The sequence below is a fragment of the Simochromis diagramma genome, unplaced genomic scaffold, assembly GCF_900408965.1.
Source record: "Simochromis diagramma unplaced genomic scaffold, fSimDia1.1 OVJJ01000630.1, whole genome shotgun sequence".
NCBI lineage: Eukaryota > Metazoa > Chordata > Actinopteri > Cichliformes > Cichlidae > Simochromis > Simochromis diagramma.
The window spans coordinates 1,150,624-1,171,247 of NW_024386927.1; the positions used below are offsets into that span (position 1 = coordinate 1,150,624).

The following is a 20,624-nucleotide window of genomic DNA, read 5'->3' on the forward strand; positions in this document are numbered from 1 at the left end:
TATTAGATGTTCGTGTGGTTTGGTTATTTGCCTTTTGGTTGAAAGTAAACTGAGAGGACTTTTTGTTAGTGATCTTAATAGAATTTTTTTCATATTAATGTAATTTTTCATCTAATTGAATAAATTCTATTTGTGTATGATTGTCAGTCCAAAGAGGGAGAGAGGAAAGAGGGGGACGTAAGGAGAAAGTACAAGGTGAGGAAGAAACAGGTAAGAAAATAGACAGGGAACAGTGACAGGCACAACACAAACTGTTAAACTGACAAAGAGAAAAAACCTGATTTTACTCACAATCAGGAAGTTGTGTTCTCCCTATATTAAAGCTGCTGTACAGAATCTGCAAAACAAACTGGGTTGAAACATTTTGACCCTCTTTAACAACATTCCAACATAACATTATCATTGATCGGGGAGATTAAAATTAATGATATATTTTTATGTGGTTCAGCCACAACTCTACTAAAACCTCAGCCAGTAATAGGTAGGCCAACTTTTGGACCGTCCAGTTGTCTGTATGACTGCTGCAGTACATATATCACATTTGCACACTATCAGAAAGTGCCAAACAGCCCTGGTGGAGTGAGGAGCTGTAAAGAGAAGCAGAGTGCTCTGTTTATATTCTACAAATGTTTTAAGCTTGCCCTCATTAATGGGCAGCTGCTTTGGGTCTTTCAACACCCTCCTTCTCTGGATCAAAAGCAGTTCAATGACATGAAAAGCTTACAGCACCTGGTATTCCCAGGTAGTCTCCCATCCAAGTACTAACCAAGCCCAACCCTGCTTAGCTTCCGAGATCAGACGAGATCGGGGGTGCACAGCGTGGTATGGCCATAAGCTGCAGGCGCCAGCACAAAGTGTCAATTTATGGAATCAAGTGGTGAGTTGGGCAGTACTTGAAGTTACGAACACAACCCTCCAATTTAACTACAGTCTTAACGGTAACTGCATGCTTGCCTAATACCCTAACTCGAGGACTCAATTTAGCATTTAACCAGCAGCACAGGACTTGGTGTGGTGTAGGTGGCCTCAGCAAGAAGCACAGGCCCTCGTGTGGTGTAGATGGCCTCATCCAGCAGCACAGGCCCTGGTGGGGTGTAGGTGGCCAAAGCCAGAAGTAAAGGACCTGGTGTGGTGTATATGGTCTAAGCCAGAGCCACAGACCCTGGTGTGTTGCAGTCAGCCTCAGCTAGCAGCACAGGCCCTGGTGTGGGGTAGATGGCTTCAGCCGGAGCCACAGGCCCTGATGTGGTGTAGATGGCCTCAGCAGAGCCACAGGCCCTGGTGTGGTGTAGATGGCCTCAGCCGCCAGCACAGGTCCTGATGTGGTGTACATGGCCTCAGCCAGAAGCACAGGCCCTGGTGTGGTGTAGTTGATCTTAGCCAGAGCCACAGGCCCTGGTGTGTTGCTTTCAGCCTCAGCCAGCAGCACAGACCTGGTGTTCTGTAGGTGGCAAAAGCCAGGAGCACAGGCCTGGTGTGTTGTAGATGGTCTCAGCTTGCAGCACAGGACCTGGTGAGGTGGAGGTGGCTTCATCCTGCAACTCAGGCCGTGGTGAATTGTAGATGGCCTCAGCTGGAAGCACCGGTCCTCAGGCAGAAGCACATGCCCTGGTGTAATTTAGATGACCTATGTTAGCAGCACAGGCCCCGGTGTGGTGCGGATGGCCTCGACCGGCAGCACAAGACATTGCTGAAAACAGCCAAAAGGAACGTCGTTTATGTCCCCTCATTAATGGGCAGCTGCTTTGGGTCTTTCAACACCCTCCTTCTCTGGATCAAAAGCAGTTCAATGACATGAAAAGCTTACAGCACCTGGTATTCCCAGGCAGTCTCCCATCCAAGTACTAACCAAGCCCAACCCTGCTTAGCTTCCGAGACCAGCCGTGTTCAGGGTGTAATGGCCGTAAGGTGCAGGCCTCAGCACAAAGTTTCAATTTATGGAATTAAGTGGTGAGTTGGGCAGAACTTGAAGTTCCAAACACAACCAATTTAACTACAGTGTTAACGTTAACCGCATGGTAACCAGAGATGGGCAGTAACGCGTTAATCCGATTACTTTTTTCAAGTAACGAGCAGTGTTGGTCAAGTTACTTGAAAAAAGTAATCAGTAACTAATTACTGATTACTTCCCCAAAAAAGTAATCCCGTTACTTTACTGATTACTTATTTTCAAAAGTAATTAATTATTTAGTTACTTAGTTACTTAGTTACTTTTTAAAAACACGATTTACAACCTGAATAGGTGATAAAGTGATAGATCTTTCAGCCCAATTCTACTTTTTCTGCATAATCCATCATACAAAATGTAATCAAATGGAAAAGTCTCTTTTTTTAACTTGTTTTATTAGTTTTAATCTTTTAACTTTATGCATCAAGCAAAAATTTAATTATCTGCAACATTCTCTGACTTGAAGAAATTAGTTTAACATTTAAACCTATTTTCTGCACATTCCAGCACATAAAATATATATTTTTTTGTTTTTACACTCAGCTCTTTCAAATAGATGCAAGTAAAACACAGCAGAAAATAAATAAAGTCAAAGACTCAGCGGTCATGTTGCTCTATTTTCACCTGTAAAGCAGGAGTTGGGTAGGTGGAGGTTTACCCTGGTGCAGGTGTGCCGCGGTCAGTTGAAGAATCCGCGAGTTTCTCTGTGAGTTTCCCATTACGTCATAGCGCACTCGGTGCTTGCTTGGAAGTTTAGGGGGGTTTTTTTTTCGCTGTAAAAAGAAGTTTTCTTCCCACGCACAGCGGACACTAATGTTTTTGTCACTTTTTATGGAATCAAACTCAAAGTAAGGTCAGTACTTCCACGCTTTAAACGCTGCACGCTCATACTCTTTCCCACAATCGATATATGATCCACTGTGTTAGGTGTGGCTGTGTGCAGACAGGAATAGGACCCAAGGTGCAGACTCCGGAGACAGTCGTGAACTCAAAAAGGCTTTAATTTGGTACTCAAAATATAACATAACTGAAAAAACTCAAAACAAACTTAAACTGGAGGTATGACAGAACACACAGCTAGGAAAACGGTAGATCGCGACACAGACACAGAGAAACACAGGGCTTAAATACACAGAGGGAGCAATCAGGGAATGAGTAACAGGAGGAAAACAGCTGGGGCAAATCAGAACTGACGAGACCAAAGAAGCGTAAACTGAAACACACTGAGATAAGACAGAGACCTTCAAAGTAAAACAGGAAACACATAACACAGACTGAACAAAGACACAGACTCACATGCAGGCACTACAAAGGGAACAGAGACGTGGGAACAGGGCAGACACAAACACTGACTGAACACGGGGATATAGGAACTTAAGATACACATAGACGCGAACTAGACAAGGGGATACAGCTGACAGGGGAGACAGAGCAGCTAGAGAAGACAGAGACATAAGCCATAAGACAGAACTCAAAGAAACCAAAAACTAGAAAGTACAAATAATATAATAAACTCAAAAACCCTGGGTCGACGACCCAGGCATCCTAACACATTGTTGATCTGCACACAGCTGTTGTCACGAACGTCGCACTTGCTTACGTCACTGTCATGAGACATTCTTGCAAAAATATCACGGTTTTAGTAACGCAGTAACGCAGCGTTCTACGGGAAAGTAACGGTAATCTAATTACCGATTTTGCAATAGTAATCCCTTACTTTACTCGTTACTTTAAAAAAGTAATCAGATTACAGTAACGCGTTACTGCCCATCTCTGGTAACGAGTAAAGTAAGGGATTACTATTGGAAAAACGGTAATTAGATTACCGTTACTTTCCCGTAGAACGCTGCGTTACTGCGTTACTAAAACCGTAATATTTTTTGCGAGAATGTCTCATGACAGTGACGTAAGCGAGTGCGACGTTCGTGACAACAGCTGTGTGCAGATCAACAATGGATCATATATCGAGTGCAGAGAGAGTATGAGCGTGCAGCGTTTAAAGCGTGGAAGTACTGACCTTACTTTGAGTTTGATTCCATAAAAAGTGACAAAAACATTAGCGTCCATCGTGCGTGGGAAGAAAACTTCTTTTTACAGCGAAAAAAAACCCCTAAACTTCCGAGCAAGCACCGAGTAGCTACGACGTAATGGGAAACTCACAGAGAAACTCGCGGATTCTTCCACTGACCGCGGCACACCTGCACCAGGGTAAACCTCCACCTACCTCACTCCGGCTTTACAGGTGAAAATAGAGCAACAGGACTGCTGAGTCTTTGACTTTATTTATTTTCTGCTGTGTTTTACTTGCATCTATTTGAAAGACTGAGTGTAAACACACAAAATATTTTATTTTATGTGCTGGAATGTGCAGAAAATAGGTTTAAATGTTAAACTAATTTCTTCCAGTCAGAGAATGTTGCATATAATTAAATTTTTGCTTGATGCATAAAGTTAAAAGATTTAAAACTAATAAAACAAGTTTTAAAAGAGACTTTTTCATTTGATTACATTTTGTATGATGGATTATGCAGAAAAAGTAGAATTGGGCTGAAAGATCTATCGCTTTATCACCTATTCAGGTTGTAAATCGTGTTTTTAAAAAGTAACTAAGTAACTAAGTAATTAATTACTTTTAAAAATAAGTAATCAGTAAAGTAACAGGATTACTTTTTTGGGGAAGTAATCAGTAATTAGTTACTAATTACTTTTTTCAAGTAACTTGACCAACACTGATGGTAACAGCCCCGCTGGTTTAGAAACTTATTCTCGTTAACAAAGCAAGGAAGCAAGACGAACAGCTTTAACCGGTTTTACTTGCTAGCAAGGGAGGCTGGTCGGAACCAGGCTCTTGGAGCTGAACGCTCCTCACCCGCATCCTAGCCAGCATCAAATAAAACAGCCTTCCTTGCCACCTTTTATTGAAAACAGTTACAGTACACACAAGCACCACCCATTGTAAACCCCCCCCCATGGTTCTAAAGGATAAGGTACCATGTGTGTATGTGTGTGCACGTGTATGCATGTGTGTGTATGTGTGTGTATGCATGTGCGAGAATGTGTGTGTGTGTGTAGGTGCATGTGAGTGTGTGTGTGTGTTTGGGGGTGCGTTTGTGTGACCTTCTGACCACAAAAGGGTCATAAAGGCAGGAAGCTTAGTAAACAAGAAAAAATCTTCACATAGGATGTGCCTATAATAAATCTATAATGGAACATTATAACATCAAGGGTGCATGGTGCACAGAGTCCACACAGATCTGCACACATGCACAAATGATTATATGTTTCTAAGCATAAATGGCAATATAAAAAATATCAATCCCAACAGCCGGGTAGAATGGAAGTGAGCGGCTGTGAAATTGGACAGCCTTCTAGCCTTCGTTCAAGTCTGCCCTTACTTCCATGTTTTTCCGCTCGCTAACGCCACAGTGCAAAAACTGAAAAATGGACCGAGAAATGTTGCTCCGTGTGTTGTGTACTCTTTGAATTTTGAGGAGCTACAAAACCTGTATCAACGTCGCCGGCATGTTTGGTACCTTAGGCTCATCAGAGACAATCATATCTAGGTAAAATAATTCCCTTTAATCTACATAAATTTAGGAATTGCTTAGCTAGTTTCATGGATAATTTCAGTGACTGAATGATTGCCGGTCATTTGTACACATTTACTGTATTATATAAAATATATAAACTAAATGTCTTTGAAACTCATAGAATCTAATCTTTTGGTTTCTTCTTTTACACAGCACTTTATCAAACTGTTGTCTGCTACAGAGTTACAAGTATTATACTAGTAGTAATATCGCATCCACCATCTCCTGCTTGCATATTTCTGAAAACATCTTAGTGGTGTGACAGCCATCGATTGAGCCAGCCCTGCAAACCCTGTGGATGGACGATGCAGTGGACAGTGGGAGGAAGCATCCAAAAGCTCTTTTTAGACCACTCCGTGTGATTCTCCACTCGCCGACCAGAAAAGACAAACTGCCCTGGAGTGTCCTCAGGGAGAGAGGAAATTAGGACAGGAAGCCTAATGGAAGGCCTCTGTCCTATCACCTCATCCATGAGGGCAAACCAGGGCCAAGTAGCAGCAGTGGGCTTCCCACTGACTCCCTCTACTGACTCTGGATAAATGCAATCCTAAAGGCAGAGGAAATCAGAAATCTCAGTAGACAAATAAAAACAACACAACAACTCTTAGTTATTGTATATTTATTAAGTTGTGTTCTTAAGAATTATCGTTTTAATAACACATACATACTTTGTATTTTTTCTTTAAGTTATCCTAATTCTTTCTGGCCTGCAAGGGGGTGACTTTCTCCTGCAGGCCCATCTTCTCCAGAATTGTCCTGGTCACACACAAAAATAAGAGAAGAGAGAAAACCATGGCAACTATGTTAATCCCTAAATCCAGAAGTTTTCACAGCTGAACACAAGAGAAATACCGTCTGGAGATAACAGTTTCTGTACATTATGAGGGCTAATAAAACCGTACTCATATGAATATGTGTAAATTGATTTATTCCTGTACCACAGTGGCCAAATTCTTCACCCCAGGAAAGAGGTGATTGTTTTCTCCTCATGTTGAGAACATATCACAAAAAGGTTAATTCGCAAAAGTCAAAATTGGCTGTATGTAAGCGCCAATACAATATAGTTAGGGTTATAATTAGGGTTAGGTTTAGGGCTGGAATGCACGGCTGGAACGTGTGTTACCACCGGGGGCGTCAAGCTATTGGATTCCATCCACAACCCAGTGTGGCTCTCAGGTTATCTTTCGCATTGCTGAGGGACGCCTCGGCATGTAACAAATCATCAGTATGTTACGTGATTGGAATGAGAATGGTCTTTGACATACTGTTTTAACACAATATAGTATTAAAATCAGAAAATCACAGTAGGAAATAGTTTGATTCGCTAAATATGTTTAGCGAATCATATCATATAGGATCATAACATGAAATGGAAATATAAATTGTAAATTTTTAAAACTACATGGCGGCTTTTTGGCTAGCAACTGTGTCGTCATTGTTTTCAGACAATATACAAAATAAAGGACCACACTACACACTAAGTATGTCTGTGAAGGTTCTCAGTCATCCAGGTCATCGTAGTCAAAGGAGCTTGCAAAGAAAAGCGTCTGGACTTCTTTAAGTTACTTGAAGACGTTTCACCTCTCATCCAAGAAGCTTCTTCAGTTCTAAGGTCAAATGGTGGAGAGTCCCAGATTTAAACCTAGTGGGAGTATCCCCCCACAGAGGGACAAAAGGACCCCCTGATGATCCTTTCCTTGATTCCCTTTCATACTCCCGCACCAGTTGAAGGGTGTTCTTAGACCTTAGAACTGAAGAAGCTTCTCGGATGAGAGGTGAAACGTCTTCAAGTAACTTCAAGAAGTCCAGACGCTTTTCTTTGCAAGCTCCTTTGACTACACACTAAGTACACAATCCAAACACACACACACACACACACACACACACACACATGTCAGCTGCCTTGATTGATTGAGGGAAGATGAGAAGATGAGATTGAACCTCAGACATTCCTAAGTTCTATAATTCTATGCAGCATTGTTGGTCAATTATTTTGTCACTGTCACACCTAGTTACGTTAGTTTGTCAGAGTTGAGAACTGTGTGCATGACTGCACATATGACTGATATGCTAAGGGATTACCTAAATAGATGATGTAAGATCATAGAGAACATATTCGGGTGAATGATTCATTCTTAGGGAATGTGACCTATTTCCTTGTATTAGTAATGTGGCTCAGTTCAATCTGTTAGATAGTCTCTGACAAGTCTGATTTTTTCATACTCCTCTGCTCTACCACTGCCACTGTGCCATTTCTAATTCACCTTAAATTGACATCCGAATTCTGCTTTAACTCCCTCTGACCCTCTGTCCCATTCCTTTTTGTGTCCTGAGGATACTGATTTCACTTTTTTATTGGTCACAGCAATGTTTTCATGAGCCTGTGCCTGTCTATGTCATCTGCGTTATGTGCCTCAATGGAGTTTGTGTCACCAAAAATAAGTTGAAATAATGATTCAAACACACACACACACACACACACACACACACACACACACACACACACACACACACACACACACACACACACACACACACACACACTATTACAGCCATTTCTGTATGTTCCCCTTAAAGACTCATGACAGCATGAACACAGCGTCTGTGCAGTGTGATGATAATTGAGTTTGGTAAAAGATGGTACCAGGACTCCCCCAGCTTTGTCCTTTGATGAAATAAGAGTGGAAAATCTCTTTAAATTGACTAAGACTAATACAAGTCTAGGGTCTGATAATATATGTGGCAGGTGCTCAAAATGTGCACTGAGAAATTATGCAGAAATTTTTCTTATATCTTTCTCTCATAACTTCAGAACATCAAGAGACACAGGGACTCTTCTATACCCTACTGCTATTGATCAATAACATTAAACCGTATGTCACAGTTCTAGGTCTTTTTGACCCAGCATCTTCTGTTATGGTTATATTATGGTGTTGGTTCTGATTCTTAGTTGTGCTTTCTAATTATTGTTATTATCATCATCATTATTATTATCATGTTAGTGTAGGTTTAGTTTAGCGTCTAGTCATCCCTGCCCATGTGTGCCCTCTGTACTCTGTCAGTATGGTGTCTCTGAGTTCAGTCAGCGTATTTCCTGTTTTACTTTGAAGGTCCTTGTCTGACGTCAGTGTATCCCTGTCTCATCACGTTAATTAGGTTCAGCCGTGACTCCCTCCTGTGTGCTGTTTTCTTGTTTCCCTCTGTGTATATTTATTGTGTGTTCTCCTGTGTTCATTGTCGGGCCGTCTGTGTTCCTCCGCTCATCATGTTTTTTCCCTGAATTTTATGGTTTCAGGTTTGTTTACCAGTTATTTCTCTGTTCTGTCCGTGCCACCCTCACTTTTGTTTGTTATCACCCACTGTAAATAAAGCTCACTTGCATCCATGCCAGTGCCTTCATTTTGGGTCTATGTTTTTTGTGTGATTTTAGATCAATTGTGGTGATACGGTATATCAATGAAAAAATACCTGTAAAGTAAGACATGTAAGACATGTAAGACATGTAAGAATGATACCAAACACAGGCAGGCAAACAGTTTTTAAAGGTGATATATGAAGGTAAAATCAAAAATAGTCAGAAATGGCCAATTTTATGGTGTTATTTTTGTGCCTCTATTCTGAGTGTCCTCAGTCATACAGGTCATCATAGTCTAAGGAGCTTCACATTTTGGACAAAGAAGACAGATGGTTTGAAAGAGGAGTGAAAGAAGCCATCTATGTCCACTGTGCTTAACATATTTGTGCTTAACATTCACACTTCAGTGGATGCATTAAAGACTGAATTGGGGTTAGTGAGGATATTTGGCATCCATTCTGGAGCAGCCAGGGGTCAAACTACCAACATTCGGATTAGTATATGACCTGTTCTAGCTGAGCTACAGCCACTCCATTGACCCCTACATCACAACACAATACAAAATGTTTGGTTTAATTAAACGTTAGTGTTATAACCTCAGGATAAAAATGCTCGGAAACTCAAGTGCCAGTTTTAGGACGTTTACTGACCACTTTTTGAAACAACCACAGCTAGTCGCACACATACAGGAAACTATTCCACACATAACATTCCGGCAGAGAGAACCCTGAAAAACCTCTGAAGGTTCCGCAACGCCCCCAAACATACATTAACAACAACACTGTCTATAACCCCCCCCCCCACCCTTAAGTGAAAACCCACAACATAGCAATTATGCATAAGTACGAAAAGAGAGGGAGAATTCAACACCACATTATTTTAACAATTCAGTCTATCAGCCTCTTTGACCTTCTCAGTCCTGCTGCTGGGTTCTCCAGGCTAGGAGCCTGCTGAGCTCCTGTGGCCGGGTTCGGCTCAGGTGACTTAGATCGCTCCACCAGTCCTTCTGGTGATACTGAAGAACCAATCCTGATCTCAGGGGCTGCTGACACGACTTCCCCTTCGGGTGAACCACTCTGAGGCCCCACAATGTCTACAGCCCTGTCTCCACCATGTGCGTGCGAACCACTCTGAGCCCTCTTCTCAGCTCCATCCATGCGGGCTCTCACATGATCCTTGTGCCTGCGAACTTGTCTGCCATCCAACAACTCCACCACAAAAGATACTGGCCCGAACTGTGGTGAATGACGCCAGGCAGCCACCGTGAGCCACCCGTAAAGTTTTTGATATACACACAGTCTCCCTGCTTGAAAACACAGCCTCTGGCATGTAGATCATGTCTCACCTTCTGCCCACCTTGTGACTGGGTGACTCTGGCTCCCACATCTGGGCGAAGAAGATCCAGATGAGATCTGGGCTTCCTCCCCATCAGCAACTCCGCTGGGGACAAGCCTGTGGTTGTATGAGGCGTGATGCGATACCAAAACAGGAAACGGCAGAGCCTCTTTTCTATGGAAAGACCTGGCATTTTTTTCAGACCGTCTTTCAGTGTCTCCACGGCGCGCTCCGCTAAGCCATTGGAGGCAGGGTGGTAGGGTGCTGTGCGGATATGTCGGATCCCATTTCTCTCCATAAATTCTTGGAAAACCCCACTTGTGAACGTGGGCCCAAGATTCTCCGGAGTGTGTCTGTGACGACTGGGCTGTGATGGTCGGCATTATGTGGGCATCCAGCCATTTTGAATGCGCATCCACCAACACCAGGAACATGTGGCCCAAAAAGGGGCCGGCAAAATCTAGATGAAGCCTGGACCATGGACGGCCAGGCCACTCCGATGGGTGGAGTGGGGCAGGTGGTGGCATTTTTTGGTTTGACTGACATTGAGAACAGGCTTTTACCTTGTCTTCCAAGGCACTGTCCATTCCCAGCCACCACACGAATGACCTTGCCAGACTTTTCATTCGAGAAATCCCTGGATGAGCCTCATGCAACACTTCAATGATCTGTGACCGACCTGGAGGCGGAACAATGACTCGGGAACCCCACAGGATGCAGCCATCTTGAACACTGAGCTCCCGCTGACGCTTGGCATACGGTTTGAGCTGATCATGCCTTATAAACAATGCGATACTGGTATGCCGACAGTGTTAATGCCCAGCGCTGAACCCGGGCTGAAGCCATGGGTGGCTTCAGGTACTGATGAAATCATTTCACAGCAAAAACTATTGCTAAGCCTTCCTTCTCAAGCTGTGAATAGCCCTTTTCTGCTGCTGTGAGCGTGTGTGACGCATATCCGCCCAGTTTCTCTTCCCCCTCTTCCATACGATGGGAAAGAACAGCTCCTATGCCATATGGGGAGGCATCACAGGACAGGACCACTTCCTTCTCCAGATCAAAATGCACCAGGAGCGGTGCCGATTGTAACAGTTCTTTTACCTGTCTGAAGGCCTTCTCCTGTGCTTGGGACCACCTCCACTGACTGTCTTTGTGCAGTAGCCCATACAGGGGAGCAAGCATGCTGGAGAGGTCAGGCAAAAACTTCCCATAATAGTTCACTAAGCCCAAGAATGATCTTAGTTCAGCTACATTCTTTGGACTCGTGGCTTCTTTTACTGCCCTCACTTTCTCTTCCAGTGGGGACAGGCCCTGTGCAGAGATGCGATGACCTGGGTATGTCACGCTAGGGGCTTGGAAAACACACTTAATGCGCTTCAAATGCAACCCAGCTTCCGAGAGCTTCTTCAACACCTGCTCAAGGTTACGCAGATGCTCCTCCTCTGTTTTACCTGTAATTAAAATGTCATCCAAATAAACAGCAACACCAGGAATGTTTTGCAGAAGATTGTCCATGGTGCGCTGAAAGATAGCCGGACTGGATGCAACGCCAAACACCAAGGCGGTTGTACTTGAACAGCCCCTTGTGTGTGTTTATTGTCACATATTTTTTTGATTCCTCATCCAGCAGCAACTGCAGGTAAGCATGACTCATATCCAACTTTGTGAATGTCTGACCACCCGCCAGTGTGGCAAACAGGTCATCCACTCGAGGCAGAGGGTAGGCGTCGAGCTGAGAGGCTTGGTTTACTGTCAGTTTGTAATCACCGCATATACGCACCCCTCCGTCCTCCATCAACACTGGTACAATCGGGGCTGCCCAGTCCGAGAACTCTATTGGCTCAATGACCCCTATCTGTTGTAGCATCTCCAACTCTGCTTCCACCTTGGCCTTCATGGCGTATGGTACAGTGCATGGTTTGAAAAAGCGTGGCCGGGCAAAAGGGTCCACACACATCTTCACAGTGGTGCCCCGGAGAGTGCCCAATTCATTCTTGAACACATCTGCATACTTTCCCAGTTCAAGGTTCAAGGTTCAAGGTTCTTTATTATTTGTCACATGCATAGTTATACAAGTATAACACACAGTGAAATGTAACCTGACACGCTCCTTGACATGTGCAAAAATTGGGGGGGTGTAGAGGAAGAACATTATATATATATATATATATACACATATAGTATATACACTGGGTGAATGTGCAGTAGTAGCTGCAAGCAGGTGAATTCTGTACATTAATATGAATAGACATCTGACTATTTTACAGGATAGACAATATAAACATATTTAAAATTAAAGGAATTGAAATATACATTGTGCCTTGGTTTAGTGTCTGGAAGAGTCCTGTCTCAGTCAATTATAGATGATGTGAGAGGGCGGGTGTGTGTGTTTAGGGCACGGATGGCTTGGGGATAGAAGCTCCTCTTGAGTCTCTCTGTCCTTGCCCGGAAGATGCGGAACCTTCTACCAGATTGCAGAAGTTGGAACAGTTTGTTGCCAGGATGGGACGGGTCCTTCAGTATCTGCGCTGCTCTAGTCCGGCATCTCCTGGTGTAGGTGTCCTGAAGCGGGGGGAGAGCAATCCTGCAGCAGCGTTCTGCTGTACGGATCACTCTCTGGAGAGCTTTTTGGTCCTTCACACAGCTGTTCCCAAACCACGATGTCATGTTCTGTGTGAGGATGCTCTCCACAGCGCCTGTATAGAAAATCCTGAGGATCTTTGGAGAGACCCTGAACTTCCTCAGTTGTCGTAGGTGATACAGGCGCTGCCTAGCCTTTTTGGTCTGGACCTGAATGTGGGCAGCCCATGTCAGGTCTGAGGAGATGTGGACACCAAGATACTTGAAGGACTGCACCCTCTCCACTGGAGCTCCATTGATGATAATGGGCTTGTAGTCTCTGTGCTGACCCCTTCTGAAGTCCACCACCAGCTCCTTGGTAGCAGTAACTCTGCTATTACAGTTACATACCTGATTTCGCTCCAGTTCAGGTGGATTTTCTGCAGAAGGTCACGACCCAGCAGACTAGGCCCCTCCCCTTTTACCACCAGTAGTGTTGCTGCAGCTTCTTGACCCTGATATGCTGCATGCACCTCTATGGCACCAAGCAGGGGAATGCTTCACCCGTGTACTGTCTCAGGCTTATCTCAGTCGCTTGGAGAGCTGGTGCCCCACCCGAGTGCCACAAGCTGTGGTAGGTGGCTTGGCTGATCATGGAAGCTGAAGCCCCTGTATCCACCTCCATTTGTAGCTCCTTCCCATTTACCTGGATAGTGGCATAGATGGGCTCCGCACAGCACTTATTAAAGCCAACCAGATTAAACATGTTGAAAACACACTCATTCTCCCCAGGCGCCATGCCCTGCAGGTGATGTGTGTTTAGTTTGTGTTTTGTCTTCCATTCCTTCTTTGATTTCTCCTTAGTGCCCCTGCATTTCTTGGCTAAGTGCCCCCTTGCAGTTATGGCAGGTACTGTCTTTGAAAACACGGTCCTTGGCAAAGTGTGCTCCCCCACACCGGTAACACTCCAAAAGCTCCCTCGGTTTGCCCCTCACACTCCGAGATACATGATGCACCTCGATTGAGTGCATATTGTTATTAGCTTTCCGAATGTCTTTAGTGTTATTAGCTGCCGTTTCTATTGCCTGAGCAATTTCCAAAGCTTTCTTAAAGTCCAGTGTGGGCTCCCCTAACAACCGACGCTGCATGCCATCATCCTTTATACCACACACCAACCTGTCGCAGAGCATGTCATCCAGCACGCCTCCAAACTCACAGTGCTCCGATAGCTGTCTCAGCTCCGTCACATACGCAGCCACCGAAACTCCCGGCTTGCATGAATGAGTGTGGAATTTGAACCACTAAACAATCACGGAGGGTGTCGGGCAGTGATGATTTTGCACCAATGTCACCAGTTCTTTGAAACTGAAGTCCCCGGGTTTCCAAGGCATCGTTAGGTTACGTATCAACTTGTAGGTCCTCGCTCCACACGCGCTGAGAAGAACTGACCTTTTTTTTTCCTTCTTCCGAAATGTCGTTTGCCAAGAAAAAGTGTTCCAGCCTCTCGACATATTCAATCCAGTCGCCGTCTCCCTCGACGAACTCCGTGAGCGATCCGATCGTAGCCATAGATGCAAAGCGGTAGTCCAACTGCAAAATCCGTAGCAAAAACTCAAAACTGTTCGGCTTTTCGCCCCCAAACATACATTAACAACAACACTGTCTACAACAGATAGAGCTTCAGGTCATTAAGGCTAAAGGAGTATTTTTAGTTCACTTTTTTAAAATTGTTAATCCAAATTTACAGTTTATTATTATTAATAAAAACATTACAAATCTTTATAATAATATTTTTAATAATGATATGTAACACAGGGTACTTGCACATACAGGCTACTTGTGCCTTATAGTGTAATTATTTCATTGTTTCTTGCAAAAACCTGCGTTATTGCCATAATAACAGGGTATTTACGCCTTATTCGCATGTTGCATTATAAAGTGTTACCGTAATAGTTTCCCAAATTGAGTTTCCCTCTTATTTTGGGGATAGAAGTCTTTTGAAATTAATCTGGGTTATTTTGCTTTGCCACAAGAACTTTTTTTCATCCAATGCCCAACAATGAATTGGATGGGCAATGACTGTAAATAAACAGTACATTCATCCTCACTGTTTCTATTCTTCCTGATAAAAAAAATATATGGGAAGGTCTTCCACTGATTTTATGTGTCTTATTAGCTTTCTATAGTTAGCGTCATAAAGATGTGATATAATAGGTGTATCCATTATACCCAGGTATGTGAATCATTTACCAGTCCTACTGAAATATTTTTTTTCCTTCAATTCAGTCAGACGTTCACGCGCTAAAATCAGGGCTTCTGATTTGCTTTCATTAGTCAGGTATCCATACATTTGTCCACATTCAGGCTGGACCAGTGATGGGATTAGCATGATTGGTTGTGGAATCTAGAGCATCCCACAATTTATAATGATACTTCTCCATTACTGATTATTTTGCTTAATTTTGGCTAATTTCCTGTATCATCTTTTTAAGTGATATAATTAAAATGCTCCTGAATGGCCATCAGGCCCGGTGGGTCGATGGTGATTTTTTTTTTGTTTTTACGGGCCAATGTTTTTTTTGTTTGTTTGTTTGTTTGTTTTTTGGGGGGGGGGGGGGCAGTATAAACAATAAAAAGTGGTGGACTGGCCAATTGGTCATGTTCAACTCTGGGCTGGACCAATTACAGGCAAGGAGGCCGGATGTGTCTTTATGCTGAAGCTGCATCTTCTTCTCTCATTCTCTCTCCCTCCCTCTTCTGTTATCTAACCAAATTAGCCGGATGGGCATACTTCCTTACATGTGGCAGTGGCAGGTGTCATGGACCTGGGTCGTGCGACCCAGTGTTTTGAGTTTTAGTCTATTTTGATGTTTATTGTTTGTTTGTTTAGGTTCATTAAGTTATTCTAGCTCATTTGTTATTACATTACCCTTGTGTTAAGTCTCCCTTGCCCTTCATGTGTTTATGTTTGTGTGTCTTATGTTGTCAAGTTCATGTTGTTGCTTCTGTCATCTTCCCCTGTACTCGGTCTCCCTGGTTTGTGCGCCTACCCGTTACAGTATGTGTCATGTCTGTGTGGCTCTTGTTGTCTAGTTCGTTTCATGCCTATGTCTCCATGTTTCCTGTTTTATTTTGAAAGAGTCTGTTCTTTGTTCACTGCATTTAGCTTACTCTCCCCTGTGTTGTCATTATGTTTCATTCTAGTCAGCTGTGTCCCCATGTGTCTCCACTTCCCCTGATCACCTCGTGTGTACTTAGTCCTCAGCCTTGCTGTGTTCAGTGTCGCGTCGTCTGTGTTATCTCCCCTACCCCTTGTCACAGTTTCCCAGCCATAATCAGTATATTGTTTAGTCATAGTCTTAAATTCTCAGTAAGAGTCATAGTTTCCTAGTCTATGTTCAGGTTTTCCCTCAGTTACTTTGTTGTTGTTTCTTCCGTGCGTTTTCGGCCCTAAATAAAGGCTCGCTTTTTGTTAAGTCCAGTTTTTGTCTGCTCTTGGGTCCTCAACTCACTCCACATGGTCTGCCCCGGCAGTCCGTGACAGCAGGTCCTTAATTAAGGTGATGGTACCTCGCCTGCAACACTCCACTTGGGTAACTATGGCATGCAAGGCCAAGTTCCTTTGCGGTGAAGGCTCAGTGGCTCTTGAAGGACGTGTCACGCTGTGAGGCAGGAGAAATGGAGAATGGCACAGCGGTACTATGTATGGTACCGATGTCTTGACAGACAGTGTGGAGTGCAAGGTCCTTGGCTTTCCCATGAAGCTCCAAGCAATCACCTGCTTCACATCAGATATAGCATAGGTCTCAATCATGTTGGTCATGCTCTTAATAATGACATAACTTAGCTTGAGTAACACCTGACTGCTATTGGTTGGCCCACATAGCGAGTCTCAGGAATGGAGCTCACTAAGCAGGTGCTTTCCCGCAGCACACTCGTGGAATCAGAAGCTGTAGCATCTTGGCTGGTATTAACGTCACGAAGAACTTCAAGGCATTGTAGTCCATGTTTTACACTTGGCTTTAAGGTTACACTTAGCGGCTTAATGATCACAGGTACTGTACATCTCCAGCACCTCTTATTGGCTTTGATCCACTCTGTGTTCTTCTCATTCAACAAGAGTTTGAAGTTACTGCACTGTTTCAGGTAAGTCTGCACAATATCACAGAATGGGCAGTACTTTTTTGGCTTTACTTTTTAATTCATCCACTTGGGTCAGATCCACACATGTGGAACATAATTAATCACACCTAAATGGACCCTGTCAATTTTGTACACCACATTATATTTGCACACATACTTGTCCTTTTATATTTATATGTATATTTATATTTATACCTATATAATCTTGGTGAGTGCAATGTTTGACCTGATCATCATGTTGGAGGTGGTTCTTAGCAAGGTAGTCAACCAGTTCTGGAGGTATGACAGCAGCTACATCAGTGTGGACAGTTACACTGTTTGTATGGGTCTTTCTCTTCCATCCTCAACATATAAGGCTAAAGCAGTTGCTCAGATTCGGCTCCAAATGATTCCAAAGTTTCATGAAATCTGACCTGCCTGCAATCTCGCCAGAGTGTCGGGTCAGAGCAGAAAACAGTTCACAAATAAAGTTGTCATTCTTTATATTTAAAGCTGAAAAATGTGCTTACATGTACGTGTGTGAAGACAAAAGATAATAAAAGAAACCAATTAGAAACTAAATTGCATCATAAATGTAAAGATACAGCCAAGCTGCACTTAAATACAGTATATAACTAAATAATGTTCCTCTGTCTGCGTCTCTCTGCCCCGCATCCTGTTTCTTATGATCTCAGGTTTGTCATTTAGTTTTCCCAGTCTAGGTTTTTTCAGTCATTGGTCATACCTCACTGCCTGTTCTGTCACTCCACTCCTTGTAAATAAACATCACTAGTATCATCAGTCTACTGCCTGCATTTTGGGTCCTTTCTCCCTCCAACACCACACGGCTCACGTCGGCAGCCGTGAAAACATCATCATTAGGGGATCCTGAGTACTTCAGATCACAAACAACCTTGTGTCACCGGGTGGAAATGGACAAGTTAACTAGGTTTTTATGTCGCATGAGTTGCTGTGTTTTATTATTGTTAATATTTTAATATTGTATTGTGGAGGTATGTAATAACGACAGGAGAGGTCTCAGTGTCTCACTCCAACTTTATTAACTGACTCTCAGAACTTCACATATAGTAAGCGCCAAAATCTCCACCCCAGCACTTCCCTTCAACTTGGGTGTGAGTGGAGCCACCTGGTGGTCCGCCACACATTTCCCCCCCCCCCCGAACACACAGGTCTCTATTCAGTCCAGGACCCTGGGCCTAAGCAAACGACCCGAACGACTGAACCTGGGAGGGAGAGAACAGGCAGAGGAAGGTCCATCCTGTGAACGAGGCTGGTGAAGGCGAGCAGGAAAGGCAGGAGGAGGCTCAAACGCCGGTGGTCCGGGGGTAGTTCTGGGGGGAAAACCAGAGTCTGTCAACCCCATCGAAGGAGGGCGGCCTGGGCCGGCACTACATTACTGTCCGGAAGAACATGTGCAGGTTTAAGTCTGTCAACACACACAGTCTCCCTTCGACCCCCAAAATCCAAAACAAAATGTTTCTTGCCCGGTTCAATAACCCTGAATGGGCCGTCATACAGCGGCCGCAGCGGTGTCCTGTGGGCATCGTGCCTGACAAAAACAAACTTAGCAGTCTCTAAAGTCTTTGAAACAAAAGTGTCAGGCACGCAATGGTGCACCGGACCAGGAACCCGAAGCGAGTGCAAAAGCGGGTTGAGAGATAGCACCGATGGATCGAAGCAGGGAGGAGGATTTTCAGGCAAGAATTCTCCAGGCACGCGGAGGGGCTGACCAAACACTAGCTCAGCTGGGGAAGCGCCGAGATCCTCCTTAACCGCAGAGCGCAGCCCAAGCAAAACCCACGGGAGGCGGTCAACCCAATTGCCATCCTTTAAGGAGGCGCGAAAAGCAGCCTTAAGTGACCGGTGGAACCGTTCACACATCCCATTAGCTTGCGGGTTGTATGCGGTTGTGCGGTGGACTTTAGCCCCCAGTCCATCAGCCATGGCCAACCAAAGCTCGGAAATGAACTGGGGGCCTCTGTCTGACGTAATGTCCGCGGGTGGGCCAAAACGCGAGACCCAGGTTGACAAAAACGCCTTGGCCACCACTGCTGCGGTAGTGGACGCCAGGGGACCGCCTCCGGCCACCTGGTGGTCCGGTCAACAACAGTCAAAAGGTGCGTAAAACCTTGTGACTGCGGCAGAGGACCCACCAGATCGACATGCACATGATCGAAACGTTTGCCGGGTATGAAGAATGGCTCCAGGGGCGCCTTGGTGTGTTTATGAACCTTCGCACGCTGGCAGGGAATGCACGGGTGGATTTAAGCGCGTGGATGTCCGGGTCACCGCTCTGATCGGCAGCCATGGCGGAGTAGTCTATGCCGAGAAAGACGGGAGAAACCAGCGCACGGGACAAACAGTCAGCCACATGATTGGATTTACCAGCCACGTGCCGAATGTCCGTGGTAAACTCAGAAATGGCTGCCAACTGGCGCTGCTGGCGTGCACTCCATGGATCAGAAACCTTGGACATGGCAAACGTCAAGGGTTTGTGGTCCACGTATGCGATAAAGTGATGACCCTCGAGAAAAAAACGGAAATGACGAGTCGCCAGGTGGAACGCCAGTAGCTCCCTGTCAAAAACGCTGTAATTGCGTTCGCTGTCACGCAGCGTACGGCTGAAAAAGGCGAGCGGTTGCCAGACACCGCACCCACCGCTATGTCCGACGCATCGGTGGTCAACGCAATCGGCGCTGAGGGGGATGGGTGGGCCAGAAGGGCAGCATTAGCTAACGCTGACTTAGCATCAGAAAACGCTTGGATGCTTTCCGGAAACCAGTCAACAGAGTCATTAGCGTTCTTACCTTTTAACGCCCCATAAAGGGGCTTCAGCAGATGTGCCGCTCTGGGGAGAAAACGGTTGTAAAAATTCACCATCCCCAAAAATTCCTGCAGCGCCTTAACATTCGTGGGACGCGGAAATTCCGAAACAGCTCGGACTTTGTCAGGCAACAGAACCGCGCCCTCGGCGGAAATACGGTGCCCAAGGAAATCGAGAACCGGCAACCCAAACTGGCATTTAGACGGATTAATAATCAGTCCATGCTCCGCCAAATGCTGAAAAACCTGACGCAGATGGAACATGTGCTGCTCCTTCGAGCTGCTGGCCACCAGTATATCATCAAGATATACAAAAACAAAGGGCAGCCCACGCAAGACCGAGTCCATCAACTGTTGGAAGGTTTGGGCGGCACCTTTCAGGCCAAACGGCATGCGCAGAAACTTGAAAAACGCCGAAAGGTGTAATTACGGCGGTTTTGGGGATATCCTCTGCGCGCACGAGAACCTGGTGATATCCCCGTACCAAATCGATCTTCGAAAAAACCGAGGTCCCCGCAAGATGGGCGGAAAAATCTTGGATGTGGGGAATGGGATAACGATCGTTCTCTGTGACATTATTAAGACGGCGGAAATCCCCACAAGGTCGCCACCGACCATCAGATTTAGGCACCATGTGTGAAGCCCAGGCACTATTCGAACGCTGCACGATGCCCAGACACTCCATGGTGGCAAATCCTTCCCTGAGCGACAGCCAGTTTGGCAGGGTCGAGGCGGAGCGCGCGCGCAAACACCGGCGGCCCTACTGTAGTTATGTAATGCTCCACCCCATGCTTCGTCACCGTGCTCGAGAAAGTGGGGACAGTGAGTGAGGGAAACTCAGAAAGCAAACACTGAAAAACGTCACCGGAAT

At 44.9% G+C, this 20,624-nt stretch overlaps 1 non-coding gene and 3 pseudogenes across 1 annotated transcript; all 4 read right to left on the reverse strand.

The window, feature by feature from the left end:
- Positions 1-717: 717 nt before the first annotated feature.
- On the reverse strand, positions 718-836 carry LOC120736744. The gene has a single exon (XR_005696601.1). It is a non-coding gene; the product is annotated as a 5S ribosomal RNA (ribosomal RNA).
- A 964-nt stretch (positions 837-1,800) lies between these two features.
- On the reverse strand, positions 1,801-1,909 carry LOC120736745 (annotated as a pseudogene).
- Positions 1,910-9,780: 7,871 nt separating this feature from the next.
- On the reverse strand, positions 9,781-12,233 carry LOC120736702 (annotated as a pseudogene).
- Positions 12,234-18,102: 5,869 nt separating this feature from the next.
- Positions 18,103-20,146, reverse strand: LOC120736703 (annotated as a pseudogene).
- Positions 20,147-20,624: the final 478 nt, after the last annotated feature.